Here is a 12182-nt window from a genome sequence, read left to right as displayed (position 1 = left end):
ATCCAAGCCTCGCTTATCCAAGTTTCTGGATTATCCAAGCCATTTTTGTAGTCAATGTTTTCAATATATCGTGAAATTTCTGCTAAATTCATAAATACAGTAATTACAACATAACAATACTGCGTATTGAACTGCTTTTTCTGTCAAATTTGTTGTAAAACATGATGTTTTGGTGCTTAATTTGTAAAATCATAACCTAATTTGATGTTTAATAGGTTTTTCCTTAATCCCTCCTTATTATCCAAGCTTCCTCCAGCCCGTTTAGCTTGGCTAAGTGAGACTATATAGATATAGATATACGGTAGATATAAACATTTATCAGGGCTCCACAAGACACTTTTGCTTCAAAAGGGACTCCACAATTGAAACATTTTGAGAACCCCTGTCTTATTTTTTATTCACTGTTTTCACTTTTGTGGGGAGGCTGTATCCCACAAACATGAAGAGCCAACTCTAGTGTATGTTGTAATTTGTGGAAGATCTGTAGATATTGTATATAGAAAAATTGTTTAGTATTATTAGAACCTGTATAACTGAAAATTGGTCTAAGATGAAAATGATTTTGAGGCCTTTTTTTAGTGAATATAAATGTAAAAGCATGAGTTTCAAATTATTTGTTATGGACAGGGTTAAGTTTGGACAAGAAAAGATATATTCATTACTTACTGAGTAATATACATCTGTCATTTGAGGAATACAACAACCCTTGATCATATCCTTGTGTCAGCCTTGTGTGCTGAGGCAACTGTGACCTGTCTTTCTTCATCATCTAGTGACAGGCAGATTTAGATATCTCCAGCATCCTGTCTCACCCTTGAGGTCAAATACTTCAACTGGACCTGTACATATCATAGCAATCAGCAAGAAGGATAATCTCATGACTTCTCTGTGACTCAAAGAGATTATTTTATCCTCTTGTAAGGACACTGCAAGGAAGTTTTTTGACTAAAAGTGGCATTGGTTCTGCTCCTTTGCAGCATCATGATACGAACAGTATTTTCAGCCTTCAGTGTCTATAGTCCTACACTTCCTTTTACATTTGAAAGAACATGGATTAGTGTTTCCTTATATTAAAGTTTACTTAGCAGCAATCATCCCAACTATCCTGTAATGAAGAGGTTTCTCAAAGGTTTATATCATATGTATCCTCTTCAGACACCACCAGCACTACTATGGTCACTTTCATTGCTACTCTCCTAGTCTTTGAGACATTGGCATTGGCTGCTGAATGATTGCTTTCTTGGAAAAAGGTGTACCTTGTAGCTGTAACTTTGGCACAAGTGAACTGGCCACTTTATGTTCTGATGCACCATTTCTAGTTTTTCATAAACGTACAGTTGTTTACCACCCAGATGTGACTTTTCTTTTGAAAATTAAATTCGTTTCATCTGATTCAGGATATCATTCTCCTGGCATTTTTCATGCCCATCTACCTGATAGAGCCATCTCTACATACCTTAGATGCATACCTCATATTCTGTAGTGCATACTACACCATTTTCTCTGTCCAATAGACTTTCATGTGTTATTGTGAGCCTAGAGTAGGTCTGCAAGTGTTGTCTTCTCAGAGTTTTTCAAAGCAGGTTATTCTAACTATCAGGCTGACATACTGACAAATCAACTTATTACTGAGACTTTAAAAGCACATTCCACAAGAGATCTGTCTACTTCTGCTACACTGCTGCAAGGTGTTTCTCTGTCAGACCTCTGCAAGGCAGCATGGTCTCAGCCATCTACCTTCATCCAGATTGGACTGCAGATTCAAAGCAGATGCCACTTTTGGATAGGGTGCCCTTTCTTCAGTTATGCTGTAACCTGCCTATCATCTTCCAGTAAGCTTCTCAGTCACCAATTTTTCTGGGGCACAGAGACCATGGTAAGGAAAGATGGGTTACTTACCTGTAACTGTGGCTCTTCAAGGGATTGTCTGTGTCTTCACACAAATCTTCCCTACCTCCCATTTCTCAGGTTCCTGGTACCTTGTCTTTGTCAGGCTTGAAAACTGAGGAAACAATAGCATGGGAGTTGGGACATGTCTTGTGGGGAAAGGAACAAGGTGCTCCAGCTAAGCTGAGAAGCTTTAGAACATTTAGAACATAATCTCTGCACAAGCACAAACTCTTGGAGGGCTGCAGGTTGTGCAGGCCTAGTCTAGACTCTCTTTAGCTTGTCTATCTGGCTCATTGACAGTTCTGTGAGTGAGTAGTGTAGGCAGTTTAGGTTGTGCTTGCTCTCTGGTCACTATTGTCTTGCTGGCTTCCTTTACAAAGTGTGTCCCTTGTGAAGCTAAAGTTCTTGCAAAGGATGGACTCCAAAGTGTCCCCTTTGCTTTGCTGGAACCCATGGGGTTGCTGTTTGCGATTGTAGTAGAGATTTTTATGCCTCAAATGAGATGCAGGGGTTGGTGGTTCCAGGCCTCCTTGTATACATTGTTCAGTGCCAGTTCAGGGGACTTCCTCTCATTGTCCTGAATCCATTTGGATGGATTCCACTGTCAAGATGTCTTTTTTGAACTAAGTTCCTGCATCAGGCTCATCAGTCTATCTCGCAGTAAAGTACTGCTTAACAGAGTTGGAGGCCCCTTCCACTCAGCTGAATAAAATCCCACATTTTCAGCTTTGAACTGGAAACCCAGTTCAAAGCAGATATTGTGGGAATTTCTTCCTTGATATTCTGGTTATATGGCTGTGTGGAAGGATCCGGAGTCAGTCCCATCTAAGGTGGGACCATCTCTACCCTTGAATCTGACAGATCGACTTTTCACTACCATACTATATCTGATGGTGTTTTGCTTTTTCTTGGTTATTCCCTTGATATTGTAGTGGAATCATTGTCTGAGCAGCACAACATAAGAAGAAAGTTATCTTCAGATAACCTCTTTCCATATAATGTCAGAAGTCACCCTTTGGTCCCAACTTATTGGTACTAATACCACTTCATCACATAACATAAATTCCACTGAGTTCTACACTAAAAATCTGATATTCCACTGGGTTTACCATATTCGTTTTGGTTAAAGTGCAGTTTTTGAGTTTTTTAAACATTGAGGGCAACATTTTTCCCCAACGTATCAGGAAGAGGTGAGGAAATTGATTTTTCTCAAAACTCCGGATGTTTTGCCAAATTTCTAATGAAGTAGCACTTGTTGCTCTTGGGTTAGGGTTAACTGATTTGTGGGAGGAGAAATTGGGGGAGGAGTCAAAATAAACTTTTTGGGGCAATTTCCTTTTGCTCCCCAAGCAGGAAGATTTGGTTGTAAGTTACCTTCTACTTTGCAAAATAAAATAAAATAGCCTTTTAAGGTACCTTTATTCCTTCCTTCCATGATTTTTCTGAGTCCTGGGTTGGGAGGGCTAGTGCTGTTGCCTTTCCAAATGGGTTTCCCTCCCATCCCTTTTCTCTCTCTCCCTCCCTGCTGTTGGGAATTGTGGGAGTTGCAGTACCAAAAAACACTGAGAGGGATGGTGGGCGGGGCCAAATGTCTGTAGTGTGGAAACCTCTTCATTGAAAAATATGCAAGACAACTGAGTGCACTAAACAGTGTGATTAAAAGATAGGAAAAACTCCATTTTATTACACAATGGAGTTAGACTGAACTCTTTTCTTCTGAACACTTCTAAGCGTAATCTGATGAATTCCTTAGTGTCCATCTGTCATAGAGAATAAAACCCTAATAATAAATTAAATAACCCCAAATTTGATGTCCTGTGATAGCACTCATAACTGCTGACGGCGATGGCTACGTCACTCTGCTTAATGGTAGGGGAAGGCCATGTAGAAAGCTGGTTATGAATTTAAAAACAAAAATATCTAGTATGTGTTATGTGTTATGATCCAATTTTGTTGTAAGCGACCCTGAATCCTTTTGGAGAGGGGGCGGGATATAAATAAAGTTTGTTATTATTATTATTTTCTAGTGCTCTTGGAGGTATTCCATCCATTTTATGCAACAGGGACAACCAAAACCATCTCTGGGATGCATAAAGTTGTTAAATGACATGGTACAAACTCTGTAATTTTTATAAACATGTCAGCAATAGGCTGGAGAGATGAAATTAACAACAATAAACCCTCAGTGATAGCAGAAAGAACAAACACTAAGGTTCTTAATTGAATATCTTTTGTAAAACTTAGTGAAGAACTGGGTTCTCCCTACTGTTTTCATGCTGTGAAATTGCATTCTTGCTGAGATGTACACCTGTCACTGACATTTATGAAACATACTCAGCATCTGGTAGCAGAATTGCTGCTGGAAGTCAATCTTCACTCAAACTGGTGGTTGCCAAGCCCTGAGGAGGCAGAGGAGAAAACAGTGCCTGCTGGGGTTATTCTGAGCAAAACATTAGCAAGAAAAATTCTAGCAACAAGGAAATTATTTAGGATAAACCTGTGACCTCATTTGTTCTTAGATCCTTTAAATGTAAATGTGGAATCGAGGTGTATAGTACATAAATAGTAACCCACACAAAAATAAAACGGAATCTGTTTCTAATATTGTATTTAAAGAAGTGACTTCCTCAAACATTTTAAAAACATTTGCAGTGTAAGTTGGAAGCCTTGTGAAATTTTCCATATTTCTAAATTTTAACAGATAGATGATGTGAGATCATTTTTACAACTTGCATGCTAAATAAAATCCCAGAAACACTTGTACAGATACATTAATGTTCTAAATATAAAGAATAATACAAATATAAAGAATAATACAAATTAAAATGGGGCAAGAATGCGGTAGCCAAATATACTCATCAGGGAATCTATATTATAATATTTTAACAACATAAAATTCTATATGTACTGTATGTATATTCAAAAATATGGCCTATTAGCACAATCTGCTGGCTATTCAGGAGGGACTTATAACCAAGTAATTGTACAGTAGAGTCTCTTATCCAAGCTAAACGGGCCAGCAGAAGCTTGGATAAGCGAATATCTTGGATAATAAGGAGGGATTACGGAAAAGCCTATTAAACATCGAATTAGGTTATGATTTTACAAATTAAGCACCAAAACATCATGTTATACAACAAATTTGACAGAAAAAAATTTCAATATGCAGTAATATTATGTTCTAATTACTGTATTTACGAATTTAGCACCAAAATATCACGATATATTGAAAACACTGACTACAAAAATGGCTTGGATAATCCAGAAGCTTGGATAAGCGAGGCTTGGATAAGTGAGACTCTACTGTAATTGTATTTAGAATCGCACCTAAAGACTGCAGGCCTATACCGTCCGAAATGAGAGTAAGTTCTATTACACTCAATTGGCTTTATTTTTTTAGTAGGCAGGTGCTGTTGTTGGGTTACTGTGAGTTTTCCAGGCTGTATGGCCATGTTCCAGAAGCATTCTCTACTGACATTTTGCCCACATCTATGGCAGGCACCCTCACAACCTCAAACTCCCAGAATCCCTAGCCACCTTTTGCAGTAGTCAGGGGTTTTGGGAGTTGGAGGTGCAAACAGCTGGAGGGACACGATTGGAGGAGGCCTGGTCTAGATCAAGGCAATTCATGGTGCCCCTCTATTCTGCTTTGGCCAGACCTCACCTGGAATACTATGTCCTATTCTGAGCACCATAGTTTAAGAGAGACATTGACAAGCTGGAAGGTGTCCAGAGGAGGACAACTAAAATTATCAGAGGTTTGAAAATTATGCCCTATGAAGAGCGGCTTCGGAAGCTGGATATGAAGAAAAGAAGGCTGAGAAGAGACATGACAGTCAAGCTTAAATACTAAAAGGGTGTCACATTGAGGAAGGGGAAAGCTTGCTTTCTGCTTCTCTAGAGATATGGAGAAATGGATTCAAATTTCAGGAAAAGAGATTCCACCAAACATTAGGATGAACTGTTGGGAATATGCTTCCTTGGAGTGTGATGGAGTCTCTTTCTCTGGAGGTTTTGAAACAGAGGCTGGATGGCCATCTGTTAAGGATGCTTTGTGTGTTTCTGTATGACGGGGTTGCACAGGATAGGCCATGTCTCTTCCAACATATTCAAACTCTGAATATATTTTAATGGTTTTTAACTGTGGAATTTTAATACCGTTTATATTTAATTCTGTTTTAATGTTTGTATATTTTAAATTGTATGCAAATGCTTTTATGCTAAGTTGCTTTGAGTCTCTTCTGGGAGATATAAAGTGGGATATAAATATAAATATGATGATGATAATGATGATGATGACAACAACAATAACTCCATGATTCAATGAGCCTAATAAAGGATGAGCTGTTAAGAAGCAAAGTCTTTGCTATCTGGTAAGACTAACAACTCAATTCAGTTGTAATTCCCAAAATAGTAAAACCATTCAAAAACAACACCAAGGAAGAAAACATTTCTACCACTTATTAATGTAATTTATTCTTGGAAAAAGCGCTCTCAAATTTCCTGGAAACTGAAGAAGCACGCCCACTGTGTTTCACAATGATGTTCTCAAGAAACCAATATGAAACCACCACAGAGAGATTCTGGGTCTACAGAATTATACAGTTGAGAAAAAATAGAAAATCTATTTACATTACATTTGTCTTCCTCTATAGGGAAAAATAGAGTAGAAGATACATAATTTGTTTTTCACCTTGTCAAATTGCCTTGAGACAGTTTAAAAGATTAATAGAAAGGGGCTGTTAGAAATAATTTGTGCTTCTGAGACTGCAACATGGGAAGGTTAATACATCAGACATCAATGAATACAGAAGATTTGGAAGTAGCTTGGTAGTAACTACACAATACCACTGTATTCATCCTTTTGAGATTGCAATTGCTATGTATTAAATAGCACAAACAGCAACCCCAGAGCACCATCTTTTCAGATGACATTCAAATAGCATATGAATAAAATGATGTGTCCAAAGGCCCATAAAAAGGGAAAGTTACAGCTGTCTGGTGCTACAGGCACAGTGGGCCATTTATAAAGGATGCCACACTTCAAGAGGGAGTAAAGGGGCAGAAGAGCAGTAATGATATGTGTCAAAGGAAAAAAGACTACGTTAATAGAAACAAGGTTTGGGGTTTTTGTTTTCAGCACAATCATTTAGAAAAAAAAATAATGGCAGCAAAAGTATTACTTTATTTTCCTTTGGCTCTCATTTTTCATGTGGCTACTATTTAATTATAGTAGAGTCTCACTTATCCAACACTCGCTTATCCAACATTCTGGATTATCCAACACATTTTTGTAGTCAATGTTTTCAATATATCGTGATATTTTGGTGCTAAATTCATAAATACAGTAATTACTACATAGCATTACTGCGTATTGAACTACTTTTTCTGCCAAATTTGTTGTCTAACATGATGTTTTGGTGCTTCATTTGTAAAATCATAACCTAATTTGATGTTTGAGAGGCTTTTCCTTAATGCCTCCTTATTATCCAACATATTCGCTTATCCAACATTCTGCCGGCCCGTTTATGTTGGATAAGTGAGACTCTACTGTATACTGTTTTCTGTATATTTCTATCACAACGAAGACATGTCCAGTTTCAGAAAAGTCCTACATATTTCATGTTTTCAATCATTGGTTTGCTAACCTTGTGTCCATTTCTTTCTATAAAACACTTCTAGAGCAACATGAGTTTTAGAAGACTCTCTGGTATCAAGACTGGTCCATTTTTCATTTTTGTAGTGAGATATTTAGAGGCTGATTTCTGTGAGATATTTGAGAATCGTTAATATTTATTCATGACACCATACAGAAGAAATGCCTTTCTCTCTAGTAGCGCTTTGGTGGAGCATAAATAACCAGAATGAAGGGCAATTCCAAACAGATTGCAGTAGCTGTTTGGCACATTTAATCTGGTTTCTCAGCAAGAGCCTGTCTGACAGATGTGGGAGATCCCACCAGCATCAGTTGAACCATCTGCAGGACACTGTGCATCATAGGAGTATGCCATTACGCCAGCATAGAAGCACAGCATCTGGGAATATGGTTCTGCCTTATCTCTCTGCACAAATAGCTTGATACAGAGAAAATAGAATAGCGGTAAAGGGCTGTTGATAAAGTTAGAGCTATTTGTGATGTCCAAGTCACAAAGTATTCAACCAGCTCCTGGCAAAGAGCAGAGGACAAGTATAAACAGTGCTATATCTAATGATACTCCAAAATTCAAGGAAACAGAGAAGAAGGAGAAACTCCATTCTCTACAAAAACAGTGATAAGGGAGGCCACTGTCAGGGCAGAAGAACAAAATGGTTTAACAAGACTACGTTTTATCACTCAGTTTAGTTTGTAGGCCGAACATTCAGAAAGTTGACTTAAATCAGAGGAGGAAGGTATGGAAATTGCAGGAAGGAACCGCAACAGTTTAAGAGTTGGAGATGACACCATGCTAATAAAAATAGCTTGAATTGCTGTTGAAGAAAGTCAAGAAAGAAAATGCAGTTTTCGTAGAACTGAATGCTAAGAAAACAACATTAAGCACAGATGATTTTCATGGCAAGGGACTGTACAAAGTTGTCCTCGCAGTCCCCTTCAGTTCTTAATGTCTCATCACACTAAAGCATGAATCCACTTTAAATCTGACTTCTGCCTCCTGCAGAATTCTGGGGTTTGTAGTTTGGTGAGGCCCAGGACTGTCTGGCTGAGCTCTTTAAAAACCCCTCCCTAAAGTAAGTGGATTTAAAGTGTATCCAAGCTCTAGTGTGATGAGGTCAACAAAATTATTCAAGATTTTCTATATATTGGCTCAATCATAAATCAAAATGGAGGTAGAGGTCAAGAAATCAGGAATTGACTAGAAAGTGTGACTATGGGCCCTTTTATACTGCCCAAAAAGCAATTGAAAGTGATGTAAAAAGCTGCTTTCAATAAGATGACCCAAAACTCACCCTTTTGGCAAGATATGGAATTTGGAATTGATATCGGATCATCAATATCAAACTTACCTGGGGGTTGGAAAAATTGTTTTTTTTTAAAAAAAAACATGGGGTTTTTGAAAAAAATGTGATTTGGGAAAAGAAAGGATTATTTTTGGTATAAATTAATTTTTTGAAAAACCACTGGGGTTGGGAAAAACTGGGTTTTTTAATTTAAAATTTTTGAAATTTATTTTGGAGAGAAACAGTGGTGGGATGGGAGAAAACAAGTTTTTAAAAACTCCCAAAAGTTGGAGCATGATCCGCCAGCCAGCAGTTTCAGCTACTTATCGGGAGGTCTTCTCCATGTCCCAAGTCTGTTGGTCCCTTGGGATATCTGTTCCTGCTTTCAATAGTGGTGCATCTTTGAGCTGGAGCCTAGCAGCTTTGCCTCACCATGAAGGACCCAGCAAGTTGGCAGTAAAGGTGCTAGGTGAGTGCTCTGGCTAGGTCCGTCCCAGGCAAGACCTGTTGTTCACTCTGGACCAGGCAAGGCTTTCGGAGCCATCCTATCTGGGAGGTCACCAAAATTTGATGCTGAAATCAGCTAACTGCTTAAGGAGTGGGGTGGATCCATCGCCCAGCATGCTGTGCTACTTTGAAAGCCAGGAAAATGAAAACCAGATTTGAAGGTAACAACATAAATTTAATGGGCTTTCAGATCTGAAAGGATGTCTGATATAGTGTCTCCAATCAAAATGGAATCAGACATAACAATACAGTACAGTGCAGAGTATTTTATCTTTTTTGACAGCCATTCAAAAGACCCTGTCCTGTTTAGCTCAGAAACCTTCAATCTAGGATCCAGCCTTTCGTTGTCTGGGAACTCCTCCTGATATCAGAGGTGAGTTTCCTTCATGGCGGGAAGAATAGAAGGCTCTTTTGAAGCTGGAGCAGTTTGGAGCACCGCCCAGGCTTGGACATAGTCATATCGTTTGAGGCAATGTAAAGAGTTCATGATGGCATTATGGGAATTTACAGATGGCTCTGCAGAGGGTTGCGGAGCCATCAGTCCCAGAGACAAAGAAGAGACTTATGTAAATATACACAACTACACAGAAAAAAATTAACATAATACAGATGTAATTGAGGCACACCGCTTATCTGATATTTCTGAAACTCCTGAATGGCTTTCTCAGAACCTGATCTTTAAAGAGGATATGATGGAGTTTTGAGACTTGAGGGAAACTCGGTCTGCTCATTTCCTTTTGAATAAAAAGCTCTCCTAGGCTGAATAGATTGCCCACCAACTATGAAAGGAACTCAAAACATTCATTTGTTCAATATCAGCCTCTGGTGGCAATTTGGAAAATTACATCGAATGTGCAAAGATTGAAAAAATAGGGCAAGCCTGATATTTTGTAAGAGAAACTTTATTCAGAATTTGCTTTTTAATGTTAAAGCTGTTTCAGTTTTTTCTCCATGTAACACTGTAACTATATCGCAGACTGAATTTGTGAAATGAAAGGAGAATGGTGCTGAGGGACAACAAATACAGCATTAAACCACTTTCTACGTTTCCTATTTGGAAATCTAAACGCTGTACATTTTTTGCTTCTTCATAGATTTGATGAAACTGAGAGATCTAACAGTTCCTAAAGAGGAGAGAAAGTATGTCTCCTCAGGAACCTCTGTGTAATAAGTGGTTTTAGAGTTTTGGATGGTTTTTTAAAGTGTTAGTTCAGTTTTCATCAAAAAATACCTTTTTTGAAAACTGCCAGGTATCCCTTATTACCACATGTCCAATATTTTAACTTTAACAGTCATGAGTCAATGCTATGGAAACATGGCATTTGTAGTTTGGTGAAGAACTAGTACTATTTAGTAGAGAAGGCTAAATAAAATAGTGTAAAACTGCTTCTCCCAGGACACCATAGCATTGAGCAATGGCAATTAAAATGGTGTTAAACTGCATTAATTCTACAATGTAAATGCATAAGATTACAACTAGATAATTCTATACGAGTGGTTCCCAACCACTGGTATAGAACTAAAATATGGTCCACAGCCTCATTGTTACTACTACGGATAATAACACATCCCAACCAAAAAAAAATGTCTTAATGTCTTTGTTTTTATGCCTGTTCTTGGTGTTATTTGGGTGCTGATTCAGAAATGAGAAAACATTTTATTTTATATAGACTGATAAAAAAGAATAGGTAGCGATTTCACTCCAGTGATTATAAGGGCAGAATCAATATGTAACTCACTTATTGTTGATTTCTCTTCTTGCTGTGTGTGAAGTCATGGGCTCTAGATGAGAACGTGTACTCTTTCATGCATGAGATTGCGTGGTCAGGAGGCCAGGTGGGGAGAGAATAGAATGCTGGGAGCGTGATTGACAGCCCATCGAAGGAAGGAGAAGTCAGTTGGTGGTCGACAGTTGGTCAAGTGCAACCGCCATGACAGAGCAGGGATACAGAGGAAGGGGGCAGTGAACGAAGGCAGGGAGACAGCAGAGGTCTGCAGGGCCATATCGCCTGTGCCTCCTGTCCTAACTGAATGGCAATGTCTGTGAAACGACATTCAAGGGGATGGCTGCCTTGCCTTTGCGCTTGAAGGACCATCCAGGACTGCCACCGTCTCACACACTGACACAGCAGGAGCAGCTTTGGAAAGAAGGCCAAGACATGAGGAAAAGCCCAATAATATGCAGGAAGCCATTCCACAATGAAAATACAGGCTTGAAGACCAGCTAGTATTGATGTTCACAGCTTTGGGGTAGAAGAGGAATAGCCAGAACAACCCCAGAGAAGCCCTTGTGGCCTGGTGCAGCAAAATACGTCCGCATGTCTCAATATCAAAAGACGACATTGGGACAAAAGGAGGAGCTGCAAAGCCTCATCTCCCAAGAGCTCTGTAAAAGACTGAATTGTCAGATTTGCAAGATCATCAAAGAAAATACAAATCTGATGAACTCTGGCTAAAAATCAAAACCTGACTCACAGGGGGAAGTGTCTGAGATGTACCAGGACTTGGTGGCTGACCCGTTGAAGAAGAAAATGGAGTGGAAGCCAAGGACAAAGGTACTTGGAGAAGCAGGATCTGGATACAGGTGGAGCTTTCCCTTGAAGACTGTGGGATGCAACAACGGGACAAGAATTTGCTGCATTGGTGCCCAAATAGTAATGAAAATCCCTGCTTAAGGGAAAAAGAAGGCACAGGAGGTTGCTGCTGTTCTTGCAGGTTGGAGGAAAAATTGCTAATGGACAAGGCCACGAAAAAGAAGACAAGGCTCCATCTTGAAGAAATGTGACTCCATCAATCAATTATCAAGACAGCAATGTTTAGAAATTAATGAGGAATTTATTACTTGTGAT

At 38.9% G+C, this 12182-nt stretch overlaps 1 long non-coding RNA gene across 1 annotated transcript; it reads right to left on the bottom strand.

The window, feature by feature from the left end:
- Positions 1-456: 456 nt before the first annotated feature.
- On the bottom strand, positions 457-11308 carry LOC134292868 (uncharacterized). The gene is made up of 3 exons (XR_009999983.1): positions 11073-11308; positions 1900-2002; positions 457-839 (listed from the first exon to the last, which is right to left on the bottom strand). It is a non-coding gene; the product is annotated as an uncharacterized LOC134292868 (long non-coding RNA).
- Positions 11309-12182: the final 874 nt, after the last annotated feature.

Source organism: Anolis carolinensis, chromosome 1, assembly GCF_035594765.1.
Source record: "Anolis carolinensis isolate JA03-04 chromosome 1, rAnoCar3.1.pri, whole genome shotgun sequence".
NCBI lineage: Eukaryota > Metazoa > Chordata > Lepidosauria > Squamata > Dactyloidae > Anolis > Anolis carolinensis.
The sequence above is the reverse complement of the archived record's forward strand: the minus strand, read 5'-3'. Positions and strand labels throughout refer to the sequence as shown.